Source organism: Dipodomys merriami, unplaced genomic scaffold (genome assembly GCF_024711535.1).
Source record: "Dipodomys merriami isolate MVZ:Mamm:240054 unplaced genomic scaffold, mDipMer1.0.p SCAF_38, whole genome shotgun sequence".
NCBI lineage: Eukaryota > Metazoa > Chordata > Mammalia > Rodentia > Heteromyidae > Dipodomys > Dipodomys merriami.
Genome location: NW_027205381.1, coordinates 8801162 through 8823523, shown reverse-complemented (window position 1 = coordinate 8823523; position 22362 = coordinate 8801162). Strand labels below are relative to the sequence as shown.

The 22362-nt window shown below is 43.6% G+C and overlaps 1 pseudogene; it reads left to right on the top strand.

The window, feature by feature from the left end:
* The first annotated feature begins 11333 nt into the window (after positions 1 to 11333).
* On the top strand, positions 11334 to 17125 carry LOC138804976 (prefoldin subunit 4-like; annotated as a pseudogene).
* The last annotated feature ends 5237 nt before the right edge of the window (positions 17126 to 22362 follow it).

The following is a 22362-nucleotide window of genomic DNA, read 5'->3' as shown; positions in this document are numbered from 1 at the left end:
AGCTTGGTGTCTTCTCCTCTGAAGTGTCTCCTCCTCTTTTACTGATCCAGCCCACCTTTGGTTTAGTTATTCGCTTTATAGTTATCTTAACACTTCATCTAGGATGAGAGCAGTGATAGTTCATGGAAGGAACCTTTGGAGTCAAAGGTTAGGTTTTTCTTTTTTTTCCTGGTGACAAAGCTTTATTTTGGTTGTCTTCAGAGGTGTTAGATCTTGCACAGTGTATGAGTTTGCATAATGGTGACCAGGAAGCAGAGAGATAGAATGTTGGTACTAGTGCTAGCCCAAAGGCTAGCTTTGAGTCTCATCTCTGCTTTGTCAGTTGCAGTCATCTCTGACCCTGTGGTTCCAAATTAGTTTAACATAGTGACAGCTTGTTCACTTGGAGGATGGAACGAGAAAATTTCAAAGTCAGCTATCATACAGAGGAAGTGAGTTTGGGGAATGATTCAAAGACACAAAGATCCCACAGCATCTTCATTACAAGATTTTTGTGTGTTCTACAGCATCTAAAACAGCATGGCCCAGTGAGAAGCACTCTGTGTAAATCCCAGCTGCTGGGTGGTAGCAGGTGACAAAGCACATTGTAACTATAATTGTAAAATAAAACTGCTCAGAATTGGGCTTGCTTCCTTTTGGGAATTTCCCCATTTGGGCCAGAGTGATTAAAGAAAGGAGGAGAGAAAGAAGGAAGCTGGTTTGTCAAACAGCTGTGTGGTCAGTTTGCATAATCATTTTTCCCGATCCTCTTTGCAGGTTTGAGATAGTCACTGATTCATTCTTTCATTTACTCATTCACTGAACATCTATTTTGCCTGGGCATTGTAGATTCAGAGATGAATAAGGTATCACAGCTAGGTAAATGATGCTGGCATAAAGGCAACAAGAAGGCTGCAGTGATAAAGATAGACCCAGGAAATTGAGGAAACACCTGGCTCAAATCTGAGCTGATTATTCTCAGAGCATTGTTTATGTGAAGATAAGAAGGTGGAATTCGGGCTGGGAAGGTGGCTCAGTGGTAGGGTGCTTGCCTTGCATGCATGAAGCCCTGGGTTCGATTCCTCAGCACCACATAAGCAGATAAAGCCAGAAGTGATGCTGTGGCTCAAGTGGTAGAGCACTCACCTTGAGCTGAAGAGCTGAGGGACAATGCCCAGGCCCAGAGTTCAGGCCCCATGACTGACCAAAAATAAAGAAGGTGGAACTTGCCCATGCATGGTAGGACAAGAAAGCATCCTCTAGACTATGAGATTGTATTCTTTTTTTTTGGGGGGGGGGAGGGTCCGGTCGTGGGGCCTGAACTCTGGGCCTGGGCGCTGTCCCTCAGCTCTTCAGCTCAAGGCTAGCACTCTACCACTTGAGCCACAGCGCCACTTCCGGCTTTTTTCTTTTTGCTTATGTGTTGCTGAGGAATCGAACCCAGGGCCTCAGACATGCAAGGCAAACGCTCTACCACTGAGCCACTTTCCCAGCCCTGAGATTGTATTCTTAAGATTAGAGGTGAAGCACTGTTTTATCTGACATGTCATGATGAGTGTTCCTGTGATGTTGATTCTTTAGCTCAGGGCTCCGTGCATGGAGAACCCTGTTTCTCTCCTAGGTTTTGCTCATTTTAGGCACCTGTAGGTCAGGCTGCTATGCAAGCAAAGATGCTTAAACACAGAAGAGTTATTTGGGTCTTTCTTCAGATCTTTGAGAGTTGTTGTCAATTTTTTTTTTTGTTGGTGGTACTTGGGTTTGAACTCAGGGCTTTGAACTTACTTAGTCAGCTGCTCTAGTCTTGGAGTCATGTCCCTGGCCTTCTAATTTTGGTTGATTTGAAGTTTCCTAGACTGGGCCTGGGTATTTTTGGGAAGTTCAAAGTTTCTTAGTCAAGGATATCTATTCTCCCACATTTTCTTTTTGCTGGTACTGGGGTTTGAAATCAGGACCATACACTTGCTTGGTTTGCTTAAGCAATGCTAGTGCTTTATGACTTGAGCCCCATCTCCAGCTCAGCTTTTTGCTGGTTATTTTGGGGATTGAGTCTCTTGGACTTTTTGCCTGGACTAGTCTTAAACTTTGATCCTCCACATCTTAGCCTCTTAAGTAACTTGATTACTGGTGTGAGCCACTGGCTTCTGGCTTTGTTTTCTTTTTAAAATAAAAATAAATCAGTGCTGGTAAATTTCTAGGAATTGAGCTCTATATTTTGTTTTAGAATTATTGAAAAGTTACCAGGATATTACAAAGAGCTCCTAAATGCCATTGACTCCGTTGGTACTATAGTGAACATCTTACATTAACACAACTAAGAAATCAATATTGGAATTTTTCTATGACTTAATGTCAACATTTTACTTGAATTATACTAGATTTCCCAGTCATGTCCTTTTCTACTCTAGGATATCACCCAAGATACTGCATTCCATTTAATTTTAATGACACCTTAGGTTTCTTTGGCCCTGATTTGTTTTTGTTTTTGTTTTTGTTTTTTGGACATTGTTGGCAGTTTTAAAGCAAGCTGGTCAAATCAAACATCCTTCTGTTTAGGTTTGCCTGATTTTTTTTTAGGGTTATGGGTTTTTAGGAGGGAGACTATGGAGGTAAAGAATCCATTTTGTCACATTGCAGTGGGTACATGCTATCAACATGGCTTACCACTGATGATGATAGTAATCTTTATCCACCCTACATAGATGGTATTTTCTAGAACCATCTTTTATCACCCCCCCCCTTTTTTTTTGTTTGAACTCAAGTCCTCATGCGTGCTAGGTAAGTGCCTCACTTGTCCCTCCAAAAAGACCTTTTTGCTTTTAATTATTACCTTTTTTTCCTCACAGGATCTCCTGTTCATTCATGGGGAGGGATTCGGACCATGATCCTTTTATCTGTAATGCCTACTAGCTGGGATCCCAGGTGTGTATTACCACATCAGACATTGCCCTTGAGATGACCTTAACTTAGATCCTTCTATTTTTAGATCCTGCCTCCTTGGTAGCTGGCATCTCCTTCCCTACTTTTGATCCTGTATTCTTAGAAGTAAGCCAGTAAGCACAGACTTTGGGTGGGTAGAGCTGGGGAGAATAAATTTGATCTCTTAGAGGAAGAGGATCTACGCAAATTATTTGGAATTCTTTTGTAAGAAAAAACTCAATTTATTTTATCATTTACTTATATCAGTATGGATTTGTGGATATTTCTTTTTTAAAATAAGTTTCTTATTGTGAAAATACTGTACAGAGGGGTTACAATTACATAAGCAAAGTAATGAGTACATTTCTTATCAAGCATTGTTGCCTCCTCCTTTGTTTTTCCCCTACCATCCTTTCCTTCCCACCCCTACAACTACACTCCTGGATACTTCTTTCAGACTTGGATTATATATAGTATTATATTCTTTGTTTTGTTACTCTAGTTGTTCTAGATTTCCAATGTAGCACTTATGTTTTGGCACATTTTTGTGTTTTAAAAAATATTTCTTTACTGTATGAAACAAGATGTTCGTGGTTCATCTTGCATTTCCATTCCCATCTCCCAATACCTGTTTTATTTTGTTTTAAACATCTATAGCACTCTCAATACCAAATATGTCATGTACTTTCTCTACTTCAACCAATTCACCTGCTGAGCGTTCTTAGTGTTAAAGCTGCCTGGAAGATGCAGTCAGACCCTTCGGGTTAATGTGTCAACCCCATGAGACACTAACTAGAAGCCCTGGCTTCGCTGAGTGCTGCTGGTTCAAACCTGTAATTCCAGCTACAAAGGAGGCTGAGATCGGAGGACTGAGGTTGGAAGCCATCCTGATCAGGAAAGTTCATGAGACTCATCTCTAAGTAACCAGGCATAAGCTGGAAGTAGAGCTGTGGCTCAAGTGGTGAAGTACTAGACTTGAGTGAAAAAGCTAAGAGACAGTAGCCCTGTGTTCAAGCACCAGTATCAGCATATACAAGCATGCACACACACACACACACACACACACACACACACACACACACACACACACAGAGTCCTGGCCTTTCATGCTTTTGACTAATTAACTATACATCTGGGGTTTATCCTATTATGTCCTTGGATTTGATCATTTGCTAAAATGGCTTACAGAGCTGGGGGAGAACAGCTTCCTTCCAGAGAAGCTGATCGTGGGACAGACAGCACATGACAGGTAGGGAGCAAAGCTGTGTAGGGATGCATGATGGTTACAGTACAGCCCTTCATGGTTGCCACCTCTTAGGGACTGGATGTGTTTACCAGCCCAGGAGGTCTCTGAACCCTGTTTAGGGTTTTTATGGGTCTCTGTTATGTAGGCATGACTAATTAAATAATCATTTATGGATGGCTAATTCTGTCTGCAATCCTCTGGAACTAGCCCCCCCCCCCTTTCTGAAGTTACTGATGGATTCAAGAAGTCACCTCATTGGCACACATCAAAGCTTGTTTGAAAGGGGCTTATAAGACGGTCCACTCACTGAGGAGATTTGAAGGGTCCTTTAAGGTCTGTATCAGGAATCAGAAACAAAGAGCAACGATTATATTAAAAGAGGAAGTAGAGCCGGGCGCTGGTGGCTCACGCCTGTAATCCTAGCTACTCAGGAGGCTGAGATCTGAGGATCGCGGTTCAAAGCCAGCCTGGGCAGGAGAGACCGTGAGACTCCTATCTCCAATAAACCACCAGAAAACCGGAAGTGGCGCTGTAGCTCAAGTGGTAGAGCGCTCGCCTTGAGCTGAAGAGCTGAGGGACAGCGCCCAGGCCCAGAGTTCAAGCCCCACGGCCGACAAAAAAAAAAAAAAAAAAAAAAGAGGAAGTAGAGCTGTGGCCAAAGTGGTAGAGCACCAGACTTTGAGGCCCTAAATCCAAGTTCCACTACCAGCAACATTATCACTCAGGAAATTACAAGTGTTTTAGGAGTTCTGTGCCAGAAAGATAAAATATTTTTTTAGAATTATGTCATAATTCACACCATCCTTAAAACCTGCCATTTCTCTCTTTTTCTCTATTTCTTGGCGGTACTGGGGATTCAACTTAGGATCTTGTGCTGGCTAAGTAGGCACTCCACTACTTGTCCAACCTCCTCCATGCAGTGTCTTGCTGTATGCCCAGGCAGGTCTGAGCTACCATCCTCCTATTTGTACTTTCCTGTATTGTTGGCTATGACAGCTTCATTCACTGCTTCCAGCCATTATACCTTCCCCATGGCTGGGATAGCAAGTCCATATTCCATGGACTTCTTTTTGCCTAGACTACCCTTGAACTTGGATCTCTTGACCTTGGTCTCCCAAGTAGCTCAGATTACAGGATTGAAACATTGTACCCAGCTAGAACCCACCATTTCTTCAAGGGCCTCAAAGGGCCCTGGTTGCTTTTATTACAGAATAATCAAAGAAGAGCAATGGAATTCTGGCACAGTGTGCTTATTACTGTTGGAGTGCCACTGGTTCTGTCTCTCAGCAGTTAGAACTAAACATGCATCCATGCACATTTTCTATTTCCATACGGACTAATTCTTGCCACCTTGATCTGTAGGAGAAATCAGGCTTCTACCATCTGCCATTCATTCCTAGACTAGAGACATAGCAGTTTCACAATTCTTTTTTTTTTTTAATTTTATTTTATTTGTGAACATACTGTACAGAGGGGTTACAATTACATGGGCAGGATAATGCGTACATTTCTTACCAAGCATTGCAGCCTCCTCCTTTTGCTTACCCTTCACGTCCCTTCCCAGCCTCCCCCCTCCCCCCCAATCCCAATCCTTCTCCTTCCCCCCCATCCCCCCCCCCCCTCCCGCACCGACGTTGTAAAGCTCGTTTTGGACATGACAACTTGTACTTCTCATTGTTGCAACAGGTCCACCTGTATCCTTAAACAACTGGTTTTTCCCCATCTCCTCCTCAAGTTATACTGACATCAAATATAGTGAAAGCAGGGGTTATACTGTGGGGGAGGGACATACAAAGCAACAAAGAGATAATCTTATAAATGCGTTAGAAACACATGCATGAAAGAAAAAAATTAAAATACATATCTAAGGGTTCATTTTCCTGACATCACATTATCTGACCTTTTCCGCTTGACTCATGCATATACTAGATATTGCAAATAAGGGAAACCATGGGACCTAAGTTTCACAATTCTTTTTAAAATAATTATTATTATCTTTAAGTAGATGTGAAAAGGTGTTTCAATTCAGCATATCACTTTATGAGGACAAGCGTCTTGATCATTGTCATTCCTTCCAGTGCTCTCCTCATCTGTCCCAATCCCATTCTTCCCTCAAGTTGCCTGCTTCTATTTTCACATATGTACATTAAATATAATAAATGTATTTGCTCCTTTTTCCTCTCTTCATTTATCTACCCTGTCCCCTTAGCTTCTTCTCACAACATGTGTTCCAGTTTTCTGGTATTCATTTTGTTATTAAAAGAGTTACACCACCACTGCAATCCTCCCCTGTTTTAGACCATACTTGAATCAGTTTGTTCATGTATATCTGCGTATCATACCATATATTTACATGTGTCATTTTTCTCTGTGAGCCTGACTTACATCACTGAGCATAAGTTTTTCCTGGCTCATTTATTTCCCTGCAAATGCCGTAATATTCTTCTTCTTTTTTTTTTTTTTGTCGGTCGTGGGGCTTGAACTCTGGGTCTGGGTGCTGTCCTTCAGCTCTTCAGCTCAAGGCTAGCGCTCTACCACTTGAGCTACAGCGCCACTTCCAATACCATTCTTCTTGATGGATGAGTAAAATTCCACTCTATCTATCTATCTATTTATCTATCTATCTATCTATCTATCTATCTATCTATCTATCTATCTATCTATCTATCTATCTATCTATCTATCTAATCTGTCTATCTATCTATCTTCACCTTTTTTTGATCCACTAATCCATTGTACGGTATCGGGGAAGCTACACTCCAATAAGAAACAACATTAGAATACAGTGCTTATGTACAATTCTCTTCTTAAAATTTTCAAAATCACAACATTATTTTCAAATTTTGTAAAGCCCCATAGGTTTTGTTGTTCCTTGTTCTCTCCAGTTCATCTTCCTCCTTCGAAATTATGTTTTACTCACTCAACTTGGGAGGATGTAGGAGGAGGGGTGATCTTAAGTTATGTTTTGGCTCCATAAAAGGCTTTGGGAGGTAAGAAAAGCAGCACCAACATTTTAACTACGAGGCTAACCATAAAGTGATTCATGATTAAATTCAATAAAAAGTGTTGGTTGAATTGGGTGTCAATGGTTCATGCCTTTAATTCTAGCTCCTCAGGAGCTAGAATTCTGAGAATTCTAGCTGGATCTGAGAATTAAGGTTCTAAGCCAGCCTAGGCAGACAAATTAGAGAGACCTTTATCCCAAACAATCAGCAAAAAGCTAGAAGTACAGCTATGGCTCAAGTGGTAGAGCTCCTCATATGAGAAAAAAAAGTTTACCATAAACCCTACTAGCAGAAAAACAAAAGAAAAAAACTTCCTCTGTGTGTGTGTGGGAGAGAGAGAGAGAGAGAGAGAGAGAGAGAGAGAGAGAGAGAGAGAGAGAGAGAGAGAGAGACAGAGACAGAGACAGAGACAGAGACAGAGACAGAGACAGAGACAGAGAGACAGAGACAGAGACAGAGACAGAGACAGAGACAGAGAGACAGAGAGAGAGAGAGAGAGAGAGAGAGACAGAGAGAGACAGAGAGAGAGAGAGAGAAAGAGAATATGCTGGGGCTTGAACTCATGGCCCAGCACTGTCTCTGAACTTCTTTTGCTCAATGCTAGCATTCTACAACTTGAGCCACTGTGTCACTTCTAGCTTTTTCTGAGTAGTTTATTAGACATAAAAGTCTCACGGATTTTCCTGCCCTGGGCATGGCACTCAAATGACTCTTAGATAGTTTTGGTAGAATGACAAAATCATTTTGCATATATTCATAACTATGAAGTCATCTTACCTTATTCTGGAAAGTAAGGAAATTCTTATAGCACATAGTAAAAAGAGGAGAATGAGAATTTTAAAACTCATCGTGGATGGGGGGAGGATGGGAAGGGATGAGAAGGGGAAACAAAGGAGGAGGCTACAATGCTTGATAAGAAATGTACTCATTACCTTGCCTATGTAATTGTAACCCCTCTGTACAGAGCACACACGCGCTCTGTACTGGGGCTTGACAAGGTCTTGTTCTCTCACTTGTTTTGTTCAAGTCTGACACCCCACTACTTGAGTCATAGCTCCACTTCTAGATTTTTGCTGGTTACTTGAAGATAAGAGCCTAGTGAGCCGGACACCAGTGGCTCAAGCCTGTAATCTTAGCTATTCAGGAGGCTGAGATTTGAGGATCACTGTTCAAAGCCAGCCCAGGCAGGAAAGTCTATGAGACTCCTATCTCCAATTAACCACTAGAAAACTGGAAGTGGTGCTGTGGCTCAAGTGGTAGAGCACTATCCTTGAACTGAAGAGCCAAGGGACATTGCCCAGGCTCCCAGAGTTCAAGCTCCACTACTGACAAAAAAGAAAATAAAAGAAAAAAAGAGCCTCATCAGCTTTTCTGCTCAGGCTGGCCTCAAATCATAATCCTCAGATGTCAGACTCCTAAGTAGCTAAAATTACCAGCATGAGTCACTGGCACCTGGCTTATATTTGTATCTTGATGTAGAAAGAAAGAATTATAAAGTATCTGGAATATTATTGTGAAAGAAATGTCAGTCAACTCTGTTTTACAAAATGTGAGGCTTCCTGTTAGAGGGTGAAGAGGTGTACATGAGGGGTGTCTGGAATAAGAGACTGCGGCGAAGCTTACCACCTCCTTGTTGTACCTTGTGTCTGATTTGGTCTGCATGGACTTGTGCTGAGACCTCCTCTCCTCTTGAACACTTTCTTCAGAACCCAGAGCCCTTGTTACTCCTTTTACACATGTGGGAACACAGGAAATGATTGCTCAGTAACTGAAGGATTAACCCAAGGGGCCTGTAATCTTAGCTAGTCAGGAGGTAGAGATCTGAGGATTGTGGTTTCCTGCCTGGGCAGGAAAGTCCATGAGACTTTTATGTCTAATAAACTACTCAGAAAAAGCTAGAAGTGACACAGTGGCTCAAGTTGTAGAGCACTAGTATTGAGCAAAAGAAGTTCAGAGACAGTGCTGGGCCATGAGTTCAAGCCCTAGGACTCTCTGTCTCTCTCTCTGTCTCTCTCTCTGTTTCTCTCTCTGTCTCTCTCTGTCTCTCTCTCTCTCTCTCTCTGTCTGTCTCTCTCTCTCTCTCACACCCACACACACAGAGGAAGTTTTTTTTCTTTTGTTTTTCTGCTAGTAGGGTTTATGGTAAACTTTTTTTTTTCTCATATGAGGAACGCTGCCACTTGAGCCATAGCTGTACATCTAACTTTTTGCTGGTTATTTGGGGATAGAAGTCTCTCTAATTTGTCTGCCTAGGCTGGCTTAGAACCTTAATTCTCAGATCCAGCCTCCCGAGTATCTAGAATTAAAGGCATGAACCATTGGCACCCAATTCAACCAGCACTTTTTATTGAATTTAATCATGAATCACTTTATGGTTAGTCTCATATTTAAAATGTTGGTGCTGCTTTTCTTACCTCCCAAAGCCTTTTGTGGAGCCAAAACATAATTTAAGATTACCCTTCCCCCTGCAACCCCCCCCTTCCCACCCAGGCTGTAACACCGTGTCACCCTCCACCTATTTTATTAGCCACATAATGCTTGTGGCTTGTGAATTCTTTTACTCACCAAAGGAAAAACCACAAGCAAAAATTTGTACAGGGTCAGAAACTCTTTCTCCTCCCTTGCTTCAAAAGCATCACTTTGCAAAGAAGGCATTTTAATGAGGAAAAGCTCATAAAAGTTTATGCCAGATCTAAAGAAATGTTCCCTTCCCTAAGCCTGGTTGCCCGGGCAGGAGTTTGGCTAGCAAGATGGTATATGACAGGAACGGCAGGTGCTAGGCGGGGCTTGTCTATTCCTGGCTACTTGTGTGTCTAGTTTTATGTCTGTGGTAGAGCTCAGTGGAAGATGAAGAAGCAGCTGGGCTGGCAGGGCTGGCAGCATCGGTGGTTTCAGTAGCTCCTTTCCCGCTTCCTGTTTGGTGAAGGAGGTTGGTTGCTTCAGTGCAAGGGAATGAGCTTGTGGGAGAGGGAGCTGTGTATTAGTTTTCTGTGGCTGTTGTAACAAGCTATCATCAAGTGTATGCCTTAAAACCACTTTCGTTATCCAGTGGTTTTGGAGGGTAAAAGCTTGAAATGGCTGGGGTCTACTCACAGGAAACACCAATTCCTGGCATTTGCTATTTGCTAGCAACTTGGTATTTTTGGGTCATGGCAGTGGAGGTGTCTTTAAAACCTTGACACTTGCCCATGTGGCTTTATCTATTTGCTGAGTTGTGTCCCTTGTTTTTGTTGTTGTTTTTTTTTTTCTGATCAGAAGAAATGTCTAGTAAGGGATAATTGCTGGATAATTGCTGTAGAAGCTGTTGGTGATACAAGATCAATTAGTTTAAACTTTTTGAAGTAGATAACATTTTGGAAAGTTCTATAACTTCTGCACAAGGTTGTTGGAAGTATTTGTAGCGGCTGGGCACTGGTGGCTTATACCTGTAAACCTAGCTACTTGGGGCAGGGGGCTGAGAACTGAGGTTCACAGTTCAAAGCCAGCCCAGGCAGACAAATCTGAGTCTCTTAGCCCCAATTACCAGCAAAAAGCCAGAAGTGGAGGTGTGATTCAAGTGGTAGAATTAGCTTTGAGTGAAAAAGCTAAGCAAGAACAAAAACCCTGAGTTCAAGTCCTAGTACTGGTGCACACACGTGTACATGCACACAACATACACAGACATACACACCAAAAGCAAACAGAAAACCATACATGAATGCTTTTAGTCTACTTTATCCCAAGGTTCTTTCTCTGGTGGTCTGGACACTGTTGGACTTTCCTGGGTGAGACTTGACAGGATCTACCTGATCACAACATTTTGTGGTAAAATAAGACTTGGAAATCATGTATTTGTTATTCTCTTCCTAAAAGTTAGCAATCAAAATGGGGTTTATGGTGAGTCTGAAAGTGCTATAATATAGCAATCTATCAAACTTTGTTTCAATCTGGTGTATTCCACATTGATTTGACTACATGCCCTCATAGTTTTTGGTAAATGAACCATATCTATCAGAATCCGGGAGCTCAGGGTCAGTAATAAACCTTGAGACCCATGGTTGGCCATGAATATCAATGTTGGAGTAGGGAAGAGTGTGGAGGTAAGTGTTGCACATTTTTGGGGACTGTAGGCCAACATTGGCCGAGGAAGGCCTCCTGGAGAAATGTTTACAATGGCCTCCTTGCTTTGCCCCTAGTCCAGTCCTGAGATGGTGGCTACCATGAAGAACACAGCTACAAAAGCTGTCAACATTATGTTTGAAGATCAACCAAAGATAAACTAATTTGTGTGAACTGTGAGTAGAATCCCAGGGCTAACAGAAGAAATAGAATTGAAAAACAAACGGCTCCAAAATTTAGAAGATGCATGTAATGACGTCGTGTGTGCTTAATGATATCCTAGTTAGTTGGAGATATTTTTATTAGTCATTCTCAAGAGGAAACTCAAGAAATGTTGAAGAAGCAAAGAAAAACTTGCAAGAAGAAATTGGTGCATTAAAATCCAGAGTGGAGCTGGGAGATGGTGGCTGATTTCTATAATCCTAGCTACTCAAGAGACTGAGATCTGAGGATAGAAAGCCAGGCTGGGCAGAAAAGTCTGTGAGACTCATCTCCAATTAACTACCAGAAAACTGGAAGTAGAGCTGTGGCTCAAAGTGGTAGAGAGATAGCCTTGAATAAAAGAGCTCAAGGACAGCACCCAAGCCCTGGGTTCAAGCCCCATGACCAACTGAAAAAGAAAAAAAAAAGTATACTAAGTGGTACTGTAGTTGTTGTTAGCAGATCTGAAAGTTCAGTTATGCAAAATTTGGCAGCAAAATAAATCTGGAAGCTGATGACAGTAAAACATTTTATTGTACTTTAAAAAATGTAATAAATGTGAATATTGTTTTAAATGATAATTTCTCTTCTTCAAGTGATATAGAAAGGAAAACTTTGTTTTTGTAAAGTTTTATTTATTTAACGAAAATGAGACTATTTTCATCTGCCTGGCTTATTTTATGTTTTCAAAAGAAGATAGTATTCATTTATGTATTTTACATAATGATTATGTCTACTCTAGGGGCTTATGGCATGTTATTAAATTCAGTTCAGCAATTAAAAAAAATCAATGTTGAGCCGGGTGTGGTGGCTCACGCCTGTAATCCTAGCTACTCAGGAGGCTGAGATCTGAGGATCACGGTTCAAAGCCAGCCAGGGCAGGAAAGTCTGTGAGACTCTTATCTCCAATAAACCACTAGAAAACCAGAAGTGGCACTGTGGCTCAAGAGGTAGGGTGCTCTCCTTGAGCTGAAGAGCGCAGGGACAGCGCCCAAGCCCAGAGTTCAAGCCCCATGACTGGCCAAAAATAAAAAAAATAAAAAATCAATGTTGGAATCAGGCTCAAGTCCAAAACAGATTTGTTGACTGTTTGAGGGACAAGTGGCTGAACCTTTGATCTTCCTTATCTATAAGGTAATATTACAATGCTACCTGCTTTACAGGGTTAAATGAGATCATACAGATAAAATGTTTAGCACAAGTCCTGGGACAACAATTCAGTAAATGTGAGTGTCTATCACTATTATTATCATTAATTATTATTTTATTTATTTCTAGTCTTGGAACTTGAACTCAGGGCCTGGGCACTGTCTCTGAGCCTCTTTGTGCTCAGGGCTAGCAGTCTACCACTTGAGCCACTTCAGCTTTTTCTGAGTAGTTTGTTGGAGATAAGAGTCTCATGGACTTTTCTGCTCTGGCTGGCTTTGAACTGCGATCCTCAGATCTCAGGCACCTGAGTAGTTAGGATTACTGGTGTGAACCACTGGCACCCTGCCATGATTGTTATTTTGATCATCAAACAGCCATGTGACTAATACAGTTTTTAGAGACCATTTGGAGAATTTAGGATCTTGATTTTAACGAAGAATTTGAAGTTCTCAAACTGCTGAGTTATACAAATACTTGACTAAGAAAGTTGATGCTAAGCCAGGCACCGGTTGGTGCTTTGTGTCTGCTGCAGAGGCTTACCTTAAACCTTCTATCAGCTTTTGTTTTTCTGTGTCTCACACACTGCCCTCCTCGCTGCTGGCGGGAGCCTCCGGGAGGTGGATCCCCCCACCCACACTTTCAAAGAAAGGTAAGCAATGCCATGAAGCTGCCCTTGAGAAGAGAGATGACACACAGCCCAGGAGCCAAACCTTTTACACTGGGGCTGGCTGGGGGTTCCAGTCCCAGAGACGTCACATCTGTGGACACAGTGGCCCCTCCATGCCTCTCAGCACTTGTGTGCTGCCAACAAGTTCCATGGGAAAGAGCATGTTCTTGTAATGAAGGGAATGCTAGCTTTTGTGGGTCAAAGTTTTATTGAATCTCTTTAATATATGTGTTTAATCTCTTCAAGTGCTTAACAAATGATTCTTTAGCATACAACTCAGGCTCTACATGTGATGCATGCACACCTCATGCAATGGTCTCAAAGCCTGACTTCCCTCCTTCATCAAGATCATCTGACACACAGCTTCCCACAAGAGTAGCAGGGCTCCCACAAGAGCGGGACTTCCTGCCCTTGGGCCTTGAATGTGCCCTTCGTCCTAGCCACGAGGCAAGGTCCTGTTCACCCTTCAGAGGCCACCTCAAATGCCAGCTCCTGTGCTGGAATGGAAACATGTCCTTTCCCAAGATGTATTTGTCACCAGATCCCTGGAGCCTATGAATATTACATTACATGCAAAAGAGAGGATTCTGTTAAAAATCTCAACAGGAATTGCTTGATTGCTTGTGTCAGATTATCTGGATGGACCCTGAACACAACTCTATGATAAAGTCTGAGGGATTGTGATGGATAGAACACCAGAAAAGAAAGAAGCAGAGCATCAAGTGATGGGGCCGCAAATGAGGAACACCACCAGATGCTATGAGAGATGAGGAACAGATCTGCTGTAGGGCTTGCAGAAGAGCAGGTTCCTTGCTGACTCCTTGATGTTGGCTTTCAAGAGTTGTAAGATAATACATTTCTGGGGCTGGGAAGGTGGCTCAGTGGTAGAGCGCTTGCCTTGCATGCCTGAGGCCCTGGGTTTGATTCCTCAGCACCACATAAGCAAAAAGAAAAAAGCTAGAAGTGGCCCTGTGGCTCAAGCGGTAGACTGCTAGCCTTGAGCTGAAGAGCTGAGGGACAGCACCCAGGCCCAGAGTTCAGGCCCCACAACCGGACCCAAAAATTAAAAAAAATACATTTCTGTGTTTAAAGCTATCATATGTGGGATCATGTATTATAGCAGTGCTAAGAAATGGATTTGCCTCCTCTTTGTAGCTTTCAGTGGCCTTACCAGGTAAACAAATCCACTCACTCCTTTTTCCTTTTTATTTCTGCCAGTATGGAGCCTGACATTCTTCTTGCTTTGCTGAGCTCTGAACTCTGTGAACCAGCAGCTCTCATCCCAATGCTCAGCACAAAATCTTCTACCAGTGTGAGACAGAGCAAGACCACTTGCATGACAGGTCCACAGGAACAAAGAACTCAACTTCATGAAAACAAATCACCTGGTGAGAAGGTTGGTAAAGATATTTGCTGATGCAAGTAAGTAGGAAATCCCCAGTTCCTACAAAGGTGACCTTGACCTGTCCTGAAGACTGATTGATACGAAAGATAACTGCCTGCTACTCAGATGTATTCTGAATTTTAATGAAAGCAATTAACTCTTAATTTTTAAATTAAAAAAATATATTTTTAGCTGGTGGCTAACATCTATAGTCTTAGTTACCTAGGAGGCTTGAGATCTGAGGATCCAGGTTGGAAGCTAGCCTATGAGACTCTTATCTCCAATTATGCCCCTACCCCCTACCCCTAAAAAAAGAGAAATAAGTGGAGCTGTGGCTCAAGTAGTAGAACACTAGCCTTTAGCATAAAAAATCAGGGAAACTGCCCAAGCCCTGAGCTAAAGCCCCAAGACCCATTGTGTGTGTGTGTGAGTGCACATACACACACACACACACACACACACACACACACACACACACACACACACACACATACACACACACCCCTACATGGACAGACACAGACACACACCACCACCACCACCACCACCACCAACAACAACCAAGAAAGCCCATTTTTGGAGACATTTAGCTTGCTATACTCCAGAGTAGTTTGGAGCTGGCTATGAAGTCCGGGTTGCTGTCCTTGAACTCACGATCTCCTTGCCTTTTCCTCCCCAATGCTAGGGCAAGCATGTATCACCAGGTCTCACTAACCTCAGATGCCTTTATGGTGTAAGTGGCGAGTTCGAAGGAAGATAGTGTGTGTCCAGGGAGTGGTGAGAGGTGCCGGAGTTGGAGGCACACACCCTTCCTAAATGCATCTAATTCCCTGTACAGCAAAGCACACATACAGCCAAACAAACTCTGACTGACTCTTGGCTGGTTTGTAAACTTTGTGAGACTTTACTGTGGTCTAGTAGTTAGTTACATGGCATCTGGTAAAGGAGAACCACAGACCTTGGCTTGGGCAGTGCGTGTCTCCGTGCTGGGGGCGGAGTGAGCTGAGTATGAGGAAGGGGCCACTCTCCACTCCTCATTTTATAGAGAGAGAGCATCAGACCTGGAGGAGGGAAGTGCTCGCAGTTAGTGAGCCATGGTGTGTGTCTCCCCACTCAGCCCTCCCAGAAGATAAGGTAGAAAAGGAACTGTATGTTTCCTGAATGTTTCCCCCTGTAGCAAGGGTATTTCTCTTTAGGATACATACATGGCTATTTGATGATCAGTCAAGATCTTGGTGACTGTAGGAAGTGTGGTTCAGGCGCCCTAATTAGTTTCATGTTGTAGCCAGGCGCAGTGGAGTTTCTGCGGCCTAGTGCTGCCTATTAGACTGTGGTCATAGCTGATTCCGTATCAAGAGATGCCTGGTGAGCGGCCGAGCATGCCCTCTGTCTCAGCCATCTTTTACGCTTCAACATGTGAAGAGTCTAAGATTTCCTCCTGCCTTTGCTTCTTGTTCTGGCACAAACTAGATCTTCTAGCTCTATGACTTAGAGCTAGCTTAACTTCTCTTTGGCATCTATTTTAAATTTATAAAATAAGGGATTAAAATATATACATCTAAGATTCTAGCTTAGGTATTTCGTTTCAATACGTATGCAGGGGCTGGGAATATGGCTTAGTGGAAGAGTGCTTGCCTAGCATGCACAAAGCCCTGGGTTTGATTTCTCACTACCACATAAACAGAAAGAGCCAGAAGTGGCGCTGTGGCTAGAGCACTAGCCTTGAGCACAGAGGGGCTCAGGGACAAAGCCTAGGCCCCGAGTTCAAGCCCCAGGACTGGCAGAAAAAAGGTGTGCAAATTTGTCTTTTGTTGGAATGATTTTGCTTGTGAGGATTTCTCACAGTCTTGAGGCTGAGCAATGGGAGAGGAGAGCAAGAGTTACGAGGTCCAGATAACTCACTCCATTCAGTTCTTTTCTTTGTCTTCAGGTAACATGGCTGAGTTCTCAACACCTGAGGAGAAAAAAATGCAGAGACTGGAAGGAGTTCAGGTACTTCCTCAAATCTTACGCTTATTACCGATGCCTGTGCTCTGAGTAGCACTGCTGCATGAATAGGTGGACTAGTCCAATTCATAGTTTCCCTTCATTCAATGAAAAGAAATCCTTACACGGAATGTGTTTATACACACTTCATCACCATAGAGCTGTCTAGTCCACTCAGTGCTTGAGTATAAAGCTCATGTAAGAAGGGAGGAATCAGAACACCTGGCAACCCCCAGGGGCGGGGGTTTGGCTGTGGGGCAGCATTGGGTCTCAGGCACTTGTACACATAAACCCTGGAACATAGCTCAGTACCCCTTTCCATGTGGGGTGACTGTGCTAGTCCTGATGGGTGTCTGGAATCAGGAGCTGTGATTGTTCTGTTGGTTTTTCAGGAGAGCCAACGCTCTCTGTTGTCCAATGGGATGGTGACAAATAAGAGCTTTGGAGCCTTCTTGGAAGAGATGGATGGCAATGTTTTTCCCAGAACTCCCTAAGGGGCACCCTGTGGTTCTTGTAGCGATCCAGACTCCAAGGTGAGATGGCCAGAATGCAGCAATGGCCCCAGGTCAGAACTGACATAGCCTTCTGCCGCCAGTGGCTGCTGTTTCTTTTTTTGCCATTATCTGTCATTGATTCTCCCCAAACTGTTCCCACCTGGCTCCAGTGACACTGAGTTCTTGCTCTTCCGGGAACCATCAAACATACTGCCTACTCAGGGTTTTCAAAATACTTGATTCTTTCTATCTGGAATGTTTTTTCCCCAAATATCAATATAAATTATTCTTTTTATCCAGCTAAGTGGCTGCCTAGCTGGTATTTGACCATGTATTTATTCTTTTACCTTATCATTTTCCTTAACACCACTCACCTGTGACATACACAGTTGGGCTCACTGATGCTCTCTTTCCAACCAGGAATTAAGACCTACGAGAGCAGACATTGTATTTACTACTGTGTTCCCTTAGCCTGGAACATTACTAACATGTAGTAAATGCTCAATAAGTATTGTGGGACAAACCCTTCAAGGGTAAAAGCCAAACTCATCATCCACATGACATAAAATGTTGTTTGGAACTTGGTTGCAGATTGCACACCGGTGCTGCCCTACCACTTCTTCACATGAAAAAGCTAATAATATACTGCTTTTCCCTGCATACATCTTGCTTGGGGATACTCGTGTGCCTTAGCATAGCTGTCTATGTCTCTACTTGGCAAATTCCTATGGATTCTGCAGTCTCACACATATATCTTCCTCTCTGGGCTCCCTCTGTTGGTTTCTGCATGAAGAACCCATGCTTTCTTTTTCTAAAGCATGCAGGCCTCAGCTGCAGTAGGGACTCACCTAAGCATGGGCTAGGATTCTTTGTGTGTCTCTCCATCTGCCTTGATCTGAAAAGTGTAGAAACCATTTCTACTAGGTTCCCCTTCTCTCCCTGTGTCTCTCTCTGCTTCCAAACAGGCCCCTGAATAGTCTTGAGCCACATCATAGAGAAGCTGTAACCAGCCCTCCTGAGGGGCTTGCTGAGTCTGCAAATAACACAGATGGGGAAATAGTCATTAGTTACATAAGAAACAAAATCAAGGCTCTGTATCTTAGTTTTCAGAGTACCAAATGCAATTCATGTGGGGCTTATGATACGAGAGCCTCTTGGGTGATGTGGCTTGGCTTTTGGCTCTCCCCAAATGGAATCTTTATTCTTGGCACTGGCCGTGGTTTGAAACAACCACCTTACTGATGTCATAAGGCTGTCTTCTAGAAGTAACTGAGGGGTGCTATGGGGGGACTTCCCTGCTGAAGCGATGCCGTGTTGCTGCCCATCTGGAGGACGCATGTCCACAGATGGCTGGGAGGGGTGGGGAAGTAGTAACTCATGTAACGTGGCTTTGTCTTACCTGATAGCTTGGCATGTGGACCAGGCCTTTCAAGCACTTCTGTGCCTTGTTTCCCCCTACCATGGGTCTCGGTTGGCATGTTCTGCACACATGACCATGAGCTGTCTCATTTATGGTGGAGAGACGGAGAGAGGCAGCCAGCTTTGGAGATGCATGGGCCTTAGCGTCTCAGTCCTGCCCTACATTTACTGAGCATTCAGTGTCTGGCACTGGGAAGACACATAAATGAAAACTGGGCATTCAGAGGAGAAACAGCCAGATAAAATAAGGATGAAAGGGAAGGCAAACATGCATTTGCCTATCTCAAGAGTCAGCACACAAGCCTGTGGACCAAATCCAGCAAATCTCCTGTTTTGTAAAGTTTCCTGGCAACGAAGTCACACCCATTTCTTTACATATGGCAGAGTTAATACTGCACAGCTTGTGGTGCTAATGGCATGTTTACTATCTTGTCTTTTACAGAAAATATTTACCAACCCCATTATTTTACTTTAGTAATCTTGAAAATGATGATGATAATGATGATGATGATATGTGTATGTGAGTGTGTGTGTGTGTGTGTGTGTGTGTGTGTGTGTGTGTGTGTGTGTGTGTGTGTGTGTTGGCCTTCTTCACTTGAGTCACAGCTCTACTTTTGGCTTTGGCTTTTGTGTAGTTAATTGGAGATAAGAGTCTCACAGATTTCCTGCCTAAGCTGGGTTGAACTACAGTCCTCAGATCTCAGCCTCCCAAGTAGCTATGATTGCACGTGGCAGTAATTGTGTGTGTGTGTGTGTATGTGTGTGTGTGTGTGTGTGTGTGTGTGTGTGTGTGTGTGTGTGTGTGTGCTGGTTCTGGGACTTGAATTCAGGCCTAGGTGCTGAAGATATCTACTCAGGGGTAGATAGCTTCAACCTAGGGAAGATAGGTAAATCTCACTCTAACCAAGAGTCCAGCTTCTAGAAAGCCATAGACCAAGTCTGAGATCTTGGAAAGCTCTAGCACCTGCCTGTTTGGAAAGTTCAGCAAGAAATTGGTGATGATAGCTGCAGTGGTCAAGTTCAAGAGGCACATATATGTTTTTTGGGGGCATTCCTGCCAACACTCTTGGGTCTGTTCTGAGTTCTGATTCAGACACATGCTGAGATTGCAAACTGGCTCACCAATAGTTCCTCACTCACTCCCCAGATTCCCAGCTACTGAGGCCTGGTGTACTACTGGACCTTCCTACAGTGGAAGCCTGAAGTCATTTGTTCAGCTAAGGATCTGTCTTTGGGGACAGCTTGCTGTGCTAACAGAACACTCAGTGACTCATAAGCAATGGCTTAAGCAGGTTCATATTTGGGGTCTTATTTCTACCTGAAACCCAAGATCCAGACTATAGAAAGCTGATGCCTGACAGGGCTGCTGCCTCTGCTTCCTTTGTTTGGACGAAGGAGGTGAAAACTGTGGAAATTAATTTCATGCTGTGATCTCTGACAGTTGTGATGATAAAATTCCAAGACTCATGGTAGTCAGCAGCACATACAATGACTGCTGCTTACCCCAGGCACAAGGTAGATCTTATTTCATTTAATCTTCAGAATTCCCATGAGTAATAGCTGCACAGCTCCAGGAGGACACAAGCTTGCACAGTTGGATTTCAGTTTCTCACAGCAGATAATTGACGAGATGGATATGCAAACATGGATCTGCTCATTTCCTCTCAGGACCGCTGGTGAAGGAAAAATTCAGACAAGGGAAGCTTCTTAGAGAAGCCGGCACTGTTTCTACATTTCTAGGGCTGTGCCTGGATAGTGATTGTAAAGCCAGGTGTCTGCTTTTGCCCCTTGATAGTTGAATATCCTAGCAACTGTTGGAAAACATTCAGTTGGGCTCACTTCCCAGGAAAGATGGCTGATTCTCCTAAGAGGAGATGGGAACTGGGGTTGCATTTGCTGAAAGGGACCACACAGAAGCCAAATTTGGCACATAAAACCATGGCCAAATAATTGTTCTTTTGGGCACATGACAGAGAATGTTAGCTCTGCAGAGGAATCTTGGAAATTCAACCCTTTAATTTCCTACACAATAAATATAGCCCCAGAGAGTTGAAATTTGTTCAAGATTATTCAGCTACATCATTGGGACAGTCTTTTTTTTGGGGGGGGGTCCGGTCGTGGGGCCTGAACTCTGGGCCTGGGCACTGTCCCTCAGCTCTTCAGCTCAAGGCTAGCGCTCTACCACTTGAGCCACAGTGCCACTTCTGGCTTTCTTCTTCTTCTTTTTTTTGCTTATGTGGTGCTGAGGAATCGAACCCAGGGCCTCAGGCATGCAAGGCAAGCACTCTACCACTGAGCCACCTTCCCAGCCCCTCAGCTAGATCATTGGATATCACCGTATTGCCCACTGACATGTTCTCAATTGTCCAAGGTCACCTAGCTTATAATAGGGAAGGTGGTCTTTAGAATCTGTGCATTTCCCTTACCTTGTGGCTTTAGCATGCTCAGCAGGTCTGAGGGACTTCATTATGACTTTATTTCATATAATTGCCCTCTGTGCCCTATGTAATCAGAGCATACGCGTTGTGCTTACTTTTTGGTTTGGAATATGTGGTTGTGGCCCTGTGGAATCTTGCTTTCTACACCAACCCTCTCCCTCTGTAAGCAGAAGTGGCGCAGACTTCTTAATTTCTCGGATACTTGGTGAGCAAGGGCTGGAGGTACAGGCATGCTGGGCAGATCTTGGACACAGATCTCTAGCACAGACAGCCAGTAGCGTGAGCAACCCTGTGGGCCAGCTGTGGTCCTAGAAAGTCCCTATCTCAGGGCTCAGTGTCTCTGGGTAGGCTCTGCTGCCTTTTGGAGGGCAGGAGTTGGATATTGAAGGGACTCCTGGGCAGCCCCTTGTGGGATGATTTGAGCAACCAAAACAGTTTGCTCTGCCCAGAAGTCTCGTTGGTAAGGGAATACTACCCTTATAGAATGGGGCTCTGCTCTGTTCTTCCTCGTTGCCTCTGGCTTTTCCTCTGATCCTCCCACTTGGGAATAGTGGTTCAAATTCTCTCAGCAGCATTACTTCTTCTGTGTTCCTAGGGAAGGTAGATCTATGCCTGGTGCCTCTGACAGGAGGTTTCCATGGAGCAGGGTTGTGAGTGCTCTGGCTGGTTGGGATGTTGGTGGTGGTGCAGCATCACCAATTCTGTGAGATGAGCTTGTGAAAGGCCCAGTTACTGACTAGAAGGTTGGGGCATTGCCTTGTCCTACTTCTATCATATCAAAGATGCCCTGCTCAAGGTCCTGGTCCCTGTTGAGCAGGGTACTCCCAGCTGTGCTTTGTTTCCAGTTGGATTTTGTCTGTCTGCCACCCATGGAGGGGAGTGGAGGATCCTTTGTTCTTCCCATCTGCTCCACTGGGCCTTGAAGCTGACAGTCCTGGGACCCATTGCTGGAGGAAGGGCAGCCACATGGGGCACTATGACAGTGGGGTGAGCTGGTGGCTCTGTTTCTTTCCCCTTTTATCCTTGATCTCCTGTATCTCCTTTCTACTCAAGAGAAGTCAGTTTCTTTAAACAATCTACTAACTCTTGTTTTTCCTACATGGTGAAGACCTGTATGTTGCTAAAACTGTGAGAAAGCAGAGCTGTATAATTCTATGATGAGTAACCCTGTCTGGAGCCCTACATCTATTACAGTTTTAAACTATTTTGGCACTGAATGTGTTCCTATGTAAGAAGTTCATGTAAACCACTTTTGCTTTTATGTTGTGAGCATTTATCTGTGCTTACCTGGGGCAAGTTACAACAAGTGACTACTCTGTTCTTCTTTATTCTTTTTCCTTAATACACTCTCCTTTTTTGGCCATGTCATCCCAACCTCCT